Raw genomic sequence first — 12,454 nt, 5'->3', positions numbered from 1 at the left:
TACATCAGATGGATAGAAGAGTTGTTAGGCTTTGTTGAAATGCAGAATGAAGATTTGATTTCAGCAATGTAAAGCAAGGTGACGTGTCAAGATAGGCAGAACTGATGTGTATAGATTGTGGTGACCTGAGTATCAGTCTGCAGCAGCTATCATAAACAAAGTACACGATAAAGGATGTGACTTTTGCTGCTCACAATGGTGTTCAGTATGCTTTTATGCATACTCAATCTTCTACCTGTTAAGCTTACAGGACCTACAGGCAAGTTTTATATTTCTGGACAGGACTAAGTCAAATAAAGCTATGCACAAGGAAATATTTCAATACATTTTAAAATAACTTAGTATCTGAAAAGAAAATTTCATAGAATCATTGAGGTCAGAAGGGATTAATGTAGATTATCTACTCTAATTCTTCTGTTCAATGCAGCATCACCTAAAGCACGTTGACCAGCATTGTGTCCTGTTAAATTTTGAATAGCGCCAAGGATGGAGACTCCCCAGTCTCTCTGAGCAACCATCCAGTGTTTGACCACCCTCACAGTCAAAACTTTTTTCTTATGTTTAAGGGGTATTTCCTGCATTTTTGTTTGTGCTTATTTTCTGTTGTTCTTTCACTGGATAGCTTGGAGAAGGGCTTGGCTGTCTTCTTTACTTCCCCGTATCAGGTATTTTCTACACATCGATAAGGTTCCACTTGAGTCTTCAACATAACTCCTAAGGATAATTACCCACAAAAGCCCTATTCGGTATCTTTTCAGTGCTTACTGCAGAAAGGAAGATACTTTTCTTTCATTGTGAAATGAGGCAAGTGATTTGTAATGTTTCTCCAAGAAAGCTGGGATGATCAGTTAAAGTCAATAGAGATAGGATTAAGATAGTTTCCTAAAGTTTTTGCCAGCATTTTATTTGTTGATGCAAATCAGTATTTTGGGCAAGATGATCTACAGACCTAAACAACTGGTTTCTACTGGCTTCCAAAGAGAAATAAGGCTGCTTTTTTTTTTTTTTTTTCTGTATTCAAAGAACCACAGATGATTTGAGGACAATAAAGAACTAGAACATCCTGAAAAGATACATCAAGCTCAGTGCTAAAGCCCTGGAGCATTGCCATTTGGGAAGGTCTTTTATAATATTTTGAAATTCATTTGCTGATATCTCAGTGTCAAGAGTTTATTTTGTTCTTCAGTCATCTATAGTACTTGGGAATGCTTCAAAAAAAAAAAAAAACACACCTCTATGCATGCATTGTGCTAAGCTAGGCATTCCTGCAGCCTTCAAATTTTAGTACAGATTTGTTGTTTCTTTTACTGAATTTTCTAAGTTAGAATTCTATCCTTCTGTTATGGGTTAAATAGTTGAGATAGTGCTGTAATGGCATATTTCAGGAAGATGCTGCCTACTGTCTTTCCAAATTTTAATTGCTGTTGGCAAAATAGGAGAGCTTCTTTTGTGTAGAGAGACGATAATAGGACCAAACTGTACTTGTATATATACAACTTAAGTTTTTGTTTGTTAGAAACCACTATTGATCAGTTGTTGCTGATGAGATTTCAGTCTTTTCTAAGAAGAACTGCTAAACAGACTTGGTTGGTTTACAATGTGCATGTCATTCTTTGAGTTTGTCCTACTATACTTGACAAAATATTTTCTTTTTATAATTTTTCATTACTGTTTGCCTGTTGAGAAATTGAACAATTATTTTATTTATTTTCATCTTTAAGTAAGCATTGTTTTCTCTAAAATTTTGATTGTACTTGTTAGTGTGTGGCCTGTATATTTTCCTTGCTTTAAGTCCAATATATATCTGGGGCAGTTTCAGATTTGTCGAGATTAATTAGGAATTGGGTGTTTACCACTTTGGCTTAGGTGGTCTCATCAACTAAGGCCTAGTATGTGCATAGATTTTATACTAATATAATTGATCTGATTAAAAGGATTGATGTTTTTGCTGAAGCAATTATACTAGATCAACTTAATGCATGGATATAGTTATACTAATACAAGATTGAGTTATATACCTTTTCGACTGCATCAGCATGAAATTATGTGACTAGTTTGTTGTGGCAAGGATAGGCCTCAAGTTTTTAAATTTTAATTTATTTGGAAGTAGAGGTTTCCTTTATCTAGTTTGAATTTTAACATACCATTAAATCTTCTCCAAGAAATAATACAGTATGTTTAAGATCATAGATACCAATTAGGAAATCTAATGGAAGGATTCCTAAGGAGCGATAGATGTATGTCAGATATTAAGATATATTGGCAGACAATGTGCCAAGAATTGAGAGGTATTTATGTATTAACATAGCTGTTCTCCTTCAAGCAATAGAAGATGTATTAGACATTTGTCCTAGCCTATATTTTTTTAGTACATTGTATACAGAGAAAGGTAGATGCATTTCTTGAACTCTGGTAATATTCACTCTCTTTGTCAAAAGAAGGAGGGAGTTTGCATTAAACAGATCCCTTTTATGTTCTACCTACAGAATTTCAAAGAATGCTGAACAAATGAGGTAGGAGTTTGTACTTTTGTGCATCAAAGAAATGCTTAAATAGTTTCTTATATGTATAAAGGTACAATGTAAGGCACAGTTTCTCAAAGAGAAACTATATTCTGTAATCAATCTGTTGCCACCTCAATAATTAAATAATACTTTTCAATTTGGAGATGCTCTTAAACACGCTAAAACTGTAAAATATCCTGCTGAGAAAAAAATGAATGGACTGTTTGCTAAATGGTCACTGCTAAGAATAGCATAAATGTAGGCTCATTACAGTTATCACAGGATTGTTATTTTTAGCCGTATGGTAGTATTTTCATAATAGATCCTACCAGATTGGTGGTGGTCAGATAATACAGAAGTTAACTAAAAATCCTTTCTCTTCTTTTTCAAATTAGCATTCTATTTCTAGATAGATAAACTTTTCGAGTACTGTCGATGTCATGTCACTACATATATTGTGCTCTTCAGTTAAAAAAAAACCTAGCAAGTTAAGAGGAAAGAATGATATTTTGTAAATTTTAAAATGGTTAAGTTAGTCATCAGTGGGTAAGGAATAACTTTAACAGTGAGGAAAGTTTGAACTGAGTTTTGTTCAATAGCTGCAGTTGATTTTAATGATCAAGAAATTGGTGTATTAAGACCAAACAGAAATTAGGTGAAGATATGTAGAAAATTTGGTCTACACAGAAAATAGATACATACTATATTTAAACTCCTTCTTGTCTGTAGATTATCTAAAAACCTTTTCAAATGGACCATCGAATACCTGTTAAACATTAAATTACTACAGGACCAGTTTCCAGATATTATCAAGTGGATGAAAGAATAATTATCCAGCATTCTTTGATTTAGGAAGTAGAATTTCTGTTTTAATTAGCCAACACAATCTTGACATAAAACGTTTTTTTAAGGGTGTTTTTTTTCTTCCTGATACCGAGTTGCAGGATTTTAGAACTTTGTGTTTTTAAATATACCCTTTTTTTTTTTTTATCTACAAAGTATATTGTCAATATACTTACTGTGTGGATTTCTGTGTAGACTTTCTTAGACTTGAATACAGTTTTTTACACCTATAAAAAGAGAAGATATGTTGTGTGGTCAATTTTGAAATTTTTGATCTTATGGGTAAGGTTGCCTTTTTCAACTGTCCTTCATACCCAGTAGGTTCTCTTTATGTTTGTGTCTTATCTCTGTAGTCTATATATCCAATAGGTTTTGGCTCAGGGTTTCCTTCTCCCTTCAGAGAGCCCAGAGGTAACATACTGAATCGACAGTTCATTTTCACTGTCTTACGAGGAACCGGAAACCCAAAATACAGCTTCTCCAGTGAGAGAAACAGATGTCCCTGGTGACTGTGTTGCTTGGCTTTGTTGTTATCTTGTACAACCTCCTCCTCCAACACACCTGTGAGATGATAGGATGGGAACAAATAAAGTACTGAATTAAGACGTGAAGATCATCCAGTGGACACGTGCTATAATCTGTTTCCATAACTAGCCTAATGCAGGCTTTATCACGTTACAACATCACAGAGACCTTAGTATCAGAGACTAAAGTTCAGTCAACTCCTTTTGCAGCTCTAATAGACTTAGCAGAAGCCTAGCTAGCAGGAAAATGGTTGAGATGGACCTAGCTCCGACCACAGTGACGGGACAGACCAACTGGAACCCTGCCTAGTGACGTGGGGAAGCGTGGCATGCTGGTTTCTGCTAACAAGAAGGTGAATACCCCCGTTTATCCTCTGGTAATTTGGGAAAACGCTGTTTATTCTTAAGGCCCAGGGAAGCGCACTACTAATGTTTGGACTTAAAACTGCCAGATTGACCTGGATCTGGAGTCACACCTTGTTCTTTCCCTCTAGGGGATTGTCTCCTGAACTGGTACAGGGTGACTCAACTCTGGCCTCTTTAATGAATAGCCTGAGGGAAACTGCTAGTGGTACCAACGGGGAATCAGGCTGCAGACAGGCTGGCAGTGATTTCACAGCTGTGCCAAGCGAGCTTACACAGAAAAACTCTAGGCAAAATAACAGTCAAAATTGTTACTGCTTGCAAAGCTACGGCAACAGACTAACGTAAAGGAACCCAATTATATACAGTCCTCTTTAGAAGGCAGCCTACTGAATAATAAACCTTCCTACAGCCAGCGAGGCATATTCATTTAATTGTTTATGATTTTCTTTGTGTATGTGTCTTCATTTTATGTTGTGTATGCTGCATATGTTTATATTTATACAAATCTTACTGTTGAACAGAAGCCTACTGTAAGTATGCATATTTTTGGGTATACCCGTATGTGTGTTTATGTATGCCTGTATATTTGTGTGCACGCACGCGCGTGTGTGTATATATATGTCTGTGTGTATGAGAAACAGATGCACTGTAGGCAGATAAAGCAGATAAATATAGATTCAAATAGAAGCATAAGCCTATAAATATAGGCACTATATAGAGTGAAAGCAAGCAGATCAGCACAGTTTTATTATTACTTTCATTCTGTATGATGAACGAGTAGCTGACATTGAAATGACTGGGGAGATGACACTGTTGGCTTTCAGCAAACGTAGTAAAAAGGTAAGGGAACTTTTATTTCCAATATGAGTAGCAATTAGGACAGAAGATTTACCATCTTTAATTATTTGCTTAATGCAAGCTATTGTATAGTTTCTTCCAGAGTTGAAGACAGAATGAAAACAGCATAACATTTCTAATTTTACCTTAAAATAAGTAAATAAAATAAAAATCCTGACCCACAGTCTGAGAAAGCGCAACCTCTAGTTTCTATTTTTACAGTAAGCCTCACACACGGTGTTTGTCAACTTTCTGCTGCTGCTGTACCCAGACAAACTTCTGTGGCAGAATATTGGGAAAAACATTTAAGTTCACAGCAAAATTAACTTAAATAGTTTGTGTGTGTATGTATGTATCTTAGCCTTCTGTCTGCAAATTTCTGATGCCAGTTTTTCGCAGTCAGCTTTCTCTCTGTTGCAGCAATTTCACTTTGGCTAATCCATAGCTGTAATATAGGTAGTTAGAGTCAAGAAGGTCTTAATCCCATTAGAAATGAAGAAAACCACTGTAGCTGTTCTGGGTGATATGGAAAGCCATTATTGTTGTTATTATTATTATTATTATTATTATTATTATTATTATTATTATTATTATTATTATTATATAGCATTTTGTTGAGGGTGATCAGATAAATTAGCAGCAGAGAGTTTGGCATTCTGTTTTCAGCTCTGCCACTTGCTTAGCTTGGGATCTTACACAAATTGTGTGCTTATTTTCCCATTTGTAAGTGGAATGGATAATAATTATGTCACAGGGTTGGGTAACTGAATAATACCTTATTTTGTTAAAAGGTCTCAGTTTCATTGGAACTACTCATGGAACAAGGTGCTTAATATGACTGCATCTTTTTTTACAAGGTGCTCTGACAGTCTTGGAGAAAAAATAAGATATAATGGTACAAAAGACAGTTGCTGCTGCTCTGTAGTGTGTTACAAATTATTCACTGATTTTTAATTTATTTACTTGTTTTCAAAATATGTCATTAGCTGATGAGTATTGTCACGTTTCTGTATTCTGAACAACTCTCTGCAAAGCAGGAGAGAGGTAAATGCCACTATGTATGCACACTCAGACCAACAATACTCAATAAGACAAAACATAACCAAAGACAGAAAATTAAAATGTCAAGTGGTGGAAGCCTTGCTGTCATATTCAGCTCATGTAACTCTCACTTTCTTATACTATCTAGTCTGAGCTAATTTCCTCAATGGATAAAGAAAGAAAGGCAGCTTAGAGCATCTTAGTGCATTCTGAACTTGTTGCACAGTTTGCTGCAAGCTATTTCTTATTCAGCTTTCTTATTTTGCTGCCTGAAAATAAGCTCTTCCAGGTATATTTTAACATTTAGATATCCAGGTTAGACCCCCATTTCCAATCACCTAGGTGCTGAAGTACCCTATGAAGTATGAAGTCATATGAAGTACCCTGTTCCAGCAGCTTTCATGTGCTGTGGGGTACTTCCTTGCGCTCTGCAGTTTGAAGGCTCCTCAAACTTCTGACCTACCCTTTGTCTGCACATCCCTGAGTTATTCAGGCCCCTGTAGGATCAAACCTGTATAGTATAGGGGTGATATTTGAGAGGAATGAGGTGAATGAATGTGATGAATTACAGTACTTCAAAGATTAACAAACATTATCATCTATCCTGCAAACTCCTTTGGGTCTCTTGTAGTCTCTTCATATTCTGCTACCTATTATAACATCCAGAAGAGCTTCAAAATAGGATTTCGAATTTAGGGACCAGAACAAAATTTAAGGTTTGTTCGACAGAGCCCCCAGCTACTGTATGGTCTTTTCAAAATCTCATAGGGAATATCTGGTAGGGAAGTTATGCTATCCCTGAAAGCATTCACAGTGATTTCTGATTTTTGTCTTCTGTATCCCTTCTCCTTTCTCTCCTTAATTTTGTTACATTAATAATTCCTCGCCAGATTAAATTATAACAGTAGATTACATTTGCAGTAGGGAAAATACATTTAAATATATAGATAAATATTTGCACATGATCTCAGTCCTTGTATGTACCGATTTTAGTCTGGATTGGGTCATTGTAGCTGAGTTACAGAGTCTTGAAAAATGAGGTTTATTATGGAAACACTGACATAATCTCACTTCTTTTGGTTTTGGCAGACATGGCAATAATATCCAGAGACCATTTTTCTGCCTCTAAGTTCTTTGCTAGTCTCCTTGGCCTTTGCTTTCCGAGTCTTTGCCAATTTTACTGCCATTCATTTCAACTAAAACTGTCTCGGAAATATGTTGGTCTGCAGGAACCATTAGGAAATACACCATTACACGTTTAGTTGGCTGGTTGGGAGGTGGGGAAAATTTAGTAACTTTTGCTGTGTCATGGTCATTTCCAAAATGGTGGAGTCTTAAAGGTTCGTGTGAAACAGCAGCCTATAGGAAAAAAAATCAAAGTAAATTGCCAAGAAAAGCATATTTGTTGCGAGTTTCTTTCATTGCAAGAAAAATCATGTTGCAAGAGGTCTGCAAAAGGTTTATTGATTCTTTAATTAGCAAGACGAGTTGGCAAGCATCTCTAATGTATTTATTTTTTGTCTCTATCGTTTTAATATTTTTTTATTATTCATTTTGCCATTAAAAGCCCATGACAACCTAGCACCATGCTTATCTCCTCCTACAGTCATTAAAAAGACAGAAACCGTACTGAGAAACATTAAGTTTTCATGCAAAATCATGAAATTCTGGAGTAATAACTTGTTTATAAGCTTAGTCTCTCCCTTATGATACAGTCTTTACTGAGAAGTCACGTTGTTTTTCAGCAAATACAGAGCTATGGAATCTTTGATACATGTAACTGGCATCTGCAATTAATGTGTTTCTCTTATCAACAAGCAGACAAAAAAAAAATAATCCCAAGCTCCAAACAACTCCCTTGTATAGTGACAGATAAACCTACTTTGAAGGTATGTTTTGTTGTAGGGAGAATGTGTATCAGAAGTTAAAAACTGTTACGTACCCCAATGCAAAAACAAGACAGTTTGTTAGCACTAACAAAATTTATGTTTTGATTTTCTGACCTAAGTATGTGTATATGATGCCCTTTGTAAAATATTTAGTAGGATTTCATAACTGTGTGGACTTTTTAGAACTATAATGTTTTCATCCTAGTAAAAAACTTATTCTTGAAACTTGAAACTAGCCAGTAGTGGCTTTATAAGCTTTGAGTCCATTCATATTTTCAATTTTTAATGCTTTATACTATAGATAGTTTAATCTCTTTTCTTCACATTTCTTTTAAGTCTCTGGATGTTCTTCTTTTCACATTCCCTACATGCAAAACAGATGAACTTTTGTTTATTCAAGATCTCATGGAATTGCATATGAGGTAAACATTAAGAATAGAAAATTTGCACAGCAGTTTCCAACATTTTTGAGTGATTGAAGGCAAGATGATTTTAATGGAAACTTTTGTCAGCTTGATAGCCCCTGAAGTACAATGTACATGAGAACTGAACTCCATAATTTCTGTCCCCATATTTTTATTGGATTGTGATCTCTGTCTGAGCCTGTTACGTGCCGTCCACTGCTGGATGCTTAAAATCTAGCATTCAGACTAGTGCTTAAATATATGTCTACTCTGGATGTTGGTTAAACAAGCATAGCACTGTTGGAACTGCTCTTATTGACATGAGAGCTTGCTTTGCCCTAGCTGACATTTCTTTATTTTCTCTGTGTATCTCTTTTATATAACATCCCATGAGATTAATATATTTTAAGCTTCTACACTGCATCCCTGATGAGGACATAAACAACTTATGAACTAACTTTAAGTGTGTATTAATTGATGCTGAAACTTTCCTCCTCACGTGCAGTCTATTCAGAAGAAAGAAGGTTAGGAAATAATTTTTTTTCTAAGTCTGTTCTGTAGATCAGTCTTCCTGAGATACTCATCATGTATAGCATCACTCAAAGTTTAATTATTAGGCATAATTTCTAATGTCACCTTGAGAGTCAGGGAGAGTTTGTGTCTCCTCTGTATCATTTCTTTCTCCCATTATTCTCCAGTATGTCTGAACACATTTTTTTGTTGGCCTGACCTATTGCTAAAGAGTGCTAAATTGAGATTGCACACCCAGGTCCCTCTTTATGAACATCTTACTCTTTTCCTTTAAGGATCAGTTTCATTTTAAGACAAATCAGACTAGTTAGGCCACACATGACTTTGTGTGTAAAACATTTCTGGGGTTATTTCAATGCAATTTCAGTTTTGTGCAAATAAAATGAATAAGCATGTGTGAGACGGAGAATTACTATTTTCCTTTTCTCTCTAACCTAAAATCCCAACAGAGATTCTGAATGCATGCCAGCTGGTAGTATCATAGTTAATGTTAGTAGATGTGGATCTGCAGGAAAAAATAAAAATCAACAAACCACTCAGAAACATTGTATATATGTGGAATTTCCTTAAAACAGGATCTACCTTTTTTATAATGTCATTTTTTATTTTGTTTTGTTTGCTTGACCTGTAAACAAAAGCATGTTGTCTATTATACAGAGCTTGAAGAAAGCAACATGGGGGATACGTGTCTTCTGGCAAAGATGATAATGCAAAGGAAGCTTTAAGGGCATTGATAGCTGCGGGTTTGGGCTTTTTGATTTTGGTTGTTTGTTTTCTTGTAATCAGCATGCTCTTTTTTTTCTGCCACTAGGCTAGATGTCTGCTGTGGCATTTAGTAAACCTGCTATTTTCGTCTTTCAATCTTTAAGTGTGCTTTAGAAACTGTATTAACAACCTCTACAATCACATCGACATTATTAGCAAAATCCCCAGCCTAATATGAATAAGTGGCATCTAGCAGGCCACTGTCATGCCAACCTGGCAGTGTTTCCTTGCTTTGTAGGACCTAAAGGTAAGTGGAAGCAGGCAGAACTTGGAAACCCTTGTCTTATCTTGGAGGCAAAGGATTCAGGGCATTCACCTGTGGGAATGAGAGAATTTCACCTTCTTGACTGGATATGGCTCTCATTATAGAGCTAGGGGTGTGCTGCCGTCTAAATTGAGGGCTCCAGGCACGTGCTTGCTCAGTGATGAGTGAGCAAAATAGGTTGTGTTCCCTGTTTCCATTCATCTCAAAAGATGCAGGGCTTTAGATGACATACTGTGTTAAGGATCTACAAGCCTGCAGATCCTGAATGAATAAGTCAAAAGTTGATGTAGAATAGTAATTAAAGAAGGTTTTTCTTAGTGATGATCCTCATGTCTGAATATGAGCTTCCTGTGCATCATCACAGTGAGCACAAGAAGTGCCACAATGGCATAAGTATATATTGTTCTGTAGTTTCTCATGAGATTTGGGCAGTGTGTGTGGGAGGGAAACCCTGCTTTTGTCTGGAGGGGTTAGTGGCTGTTGTTGAGCATCTGTGCTGCCAGAGACCTGGTGAAGGGCACCAAAATGATGAGGCTGGGAAAAGCCTGTTTGGTTCATAAAGGCATATTTCTGTTCCCAGATGTTTCGGTCCTCTCTTTCCATGGCTCTTCTCCTCACCCGTCCTTAAATCCCCATCTTGTCCCTCTGTCTTTCTTCGTGTGCGTCTCTCCCTCAGAGCTCTGAATTCATTATATGGAGTAGTGTAAATCAATAGTAAATGCTAGCCGCCCACTCGGTGCTCAGTTACGCAATATCACATACCGTGTACACAGAGACAAAAAGGGAAAAAAAGCACACACAGGCTTTACATTCAAAAGCTCTTGCATAATTTTGCTTTTCTACAGCCAAGAGGGGAAAAAAAAAAAAAAAAAAAAAAAGGAAATAACAGATGGGGAGACTTGCAGTTTTTTTCCCTTTTCTCAGACTGTACTGAGGGGAGTTAGTTTAACATCCATGGTCATTTCAAGTGCCCTGTGCTGCAGATAAGCAAGCCGTCCTTGCTTATGCTTTAAAATAAGACTTTCTTCCATCTCCCATGATGTGGTGCACTTCCCAGGTAATACGAGAAAAACTATTACAACATGTTTAAGACAGAATTGGTTATTTGTTTAGGTTTAATAGGAAAAAGGAGAAGAAAAACCTCCCTTGAACTGCTCGATGCATGTTACAAAGCGAAAGAGGGACATGGAGTACGGGAGGCTGGATTGAATTTTCTTGTGCCTTTTAATATCTTTTTTCCTTTCTGAAAAGCAAAATACCTCTCACTGCAATATTTATGTAAAAAGCCAGTTATGTAACTCTCGTCTGCCTTTCACTTCTGCTACCTCTCCGGACTGTATAGCTCCACTGTTTTTCCTCACGACAGATCGCATTAAGACCTGCAAATCCCGATGAAAGGAAAGAGCGACTGGGTGCCGGCAGCACAGGCTTTAATTTCTAGCCTTTTTAAGGGCTTCAGACTGGAAGACAATGGATCTATTTAAGATCTTTTTTTGGCTGCTGGAATTCCTATTGAGTGTTTTCCTGTCACAGTGTGCTCTGGAACATCCATGACTTCTGCACAGTGCTGTGCTCTCCCTCCTCTCTTTATTTTTTTATATTTTTTCTCCCCCCTCCAAACTTCAAATGTACAGAATGAAAGTGTCAGGTCATTCTCCACGTTAACAGCAGCAAGTGCAGAAGCTGAGTAAAATTTTATGCTGCACTTAACTTTATTTATTCACTTTTTATTCACATTTAGGTGATTGATATCCATAGAAATCCAGAAATTCTGTTGATTAGGATTGGTTGGGATATTTTAAATTGATTTCTGTCAAATGCAAGTGAAAAATATGTAACCCTGCTAAAAGAATCAAAGATGAAGGGTTTGGGCAGGGGAGGGCAAATAAAAGGGGGAAGAAAACGGTCAGTAGTATGAAAATTTCATGCTTTTTGATCACGTTTCAAGAGGAAAATATGCTTATACTTATTGCAACCAATTTATTCATAGTTGTATCCTCTGAGGATCTGACCTGTTTGTGGTTGTGAGCATTGTGTCGGGGTTTGTTTTCTTTTGCCCTTTACAAATAGTTCTTGTCTATGTGCACATTCTTGGGCAGATTCTTCCCTAGTGTAATGCTGCTAATTTTGTTGATATTACGTCAGGGGTGCATAAGGTCAATTAAAAAGTTATAGGGCTTGACTCTTGGTTATTTTAAAGTGTTGTCCTGGCAATGTAAAGCAGTCATAAAGTGAGCACAAGCGTAAATTTTGCCCACTTCAGGAATAAAAGGAAATAGTTGACATCTTTTGACAATGATCCCTGAGACAATCAAGAAAAGCTTTTTGAAAACAGGAAGTGGAATATTTTAAGCTATATAAGTATCTTATATAAGTACACTTTGTTATGAGTTGATTATATAAGCTGTATTTCACAAAATTGCTGGGCAGTACGTAGATCTTCAGAAGGATACTAGAACACCTGGATTCCTTCCCTGATTCTGAA

At 36.5% G+C, this 12,454-nt stretch overlaps 1 protein-coding gene across 12 annotated transcripts in view; it reads left to right on the top strand.

The window, feature by feature from the left end:
* The window catches only part of ZBTB20 (zinc finger and BTB domain containing 20), a 452,132-nt gene that overhangs the window by 204,316 nt on the left and 235,362 nt on the right, over window positions 1-12,454 (top strand). The window contains exon 6 of one of the 12 annotated variants that reach the window (XM_082751624.1): window positions 2,487-2,513. The exons of the other annotated variants lie outside the window; for them this stretch is intronic. The gene's annotated coding sequence lies outside the window, so the exon portion shown is untranslated. The remainder of the gene's footprint in view (window positions 1-2,486; window positions 2,514-12,454) is intronic. 12 annotated transcript variants of the gene reach the window in all.

Source organism: Aythya marila (genome assembly GCF_965140915.1).
Source record: "Aythya marila genome assembly, chromosome: 1".
Classification (NCBI taxonomy): Eukaryota; Metazoa; Chordata; class Aves; order Anseriformes; family Anatidae; genus Aythya; species Aythya marila.
The sequence above is the reverse complement of the archived record's forward strand: the minus strand, read 5'-3'. Positions and strand labels throughout refer to the sequence as shown.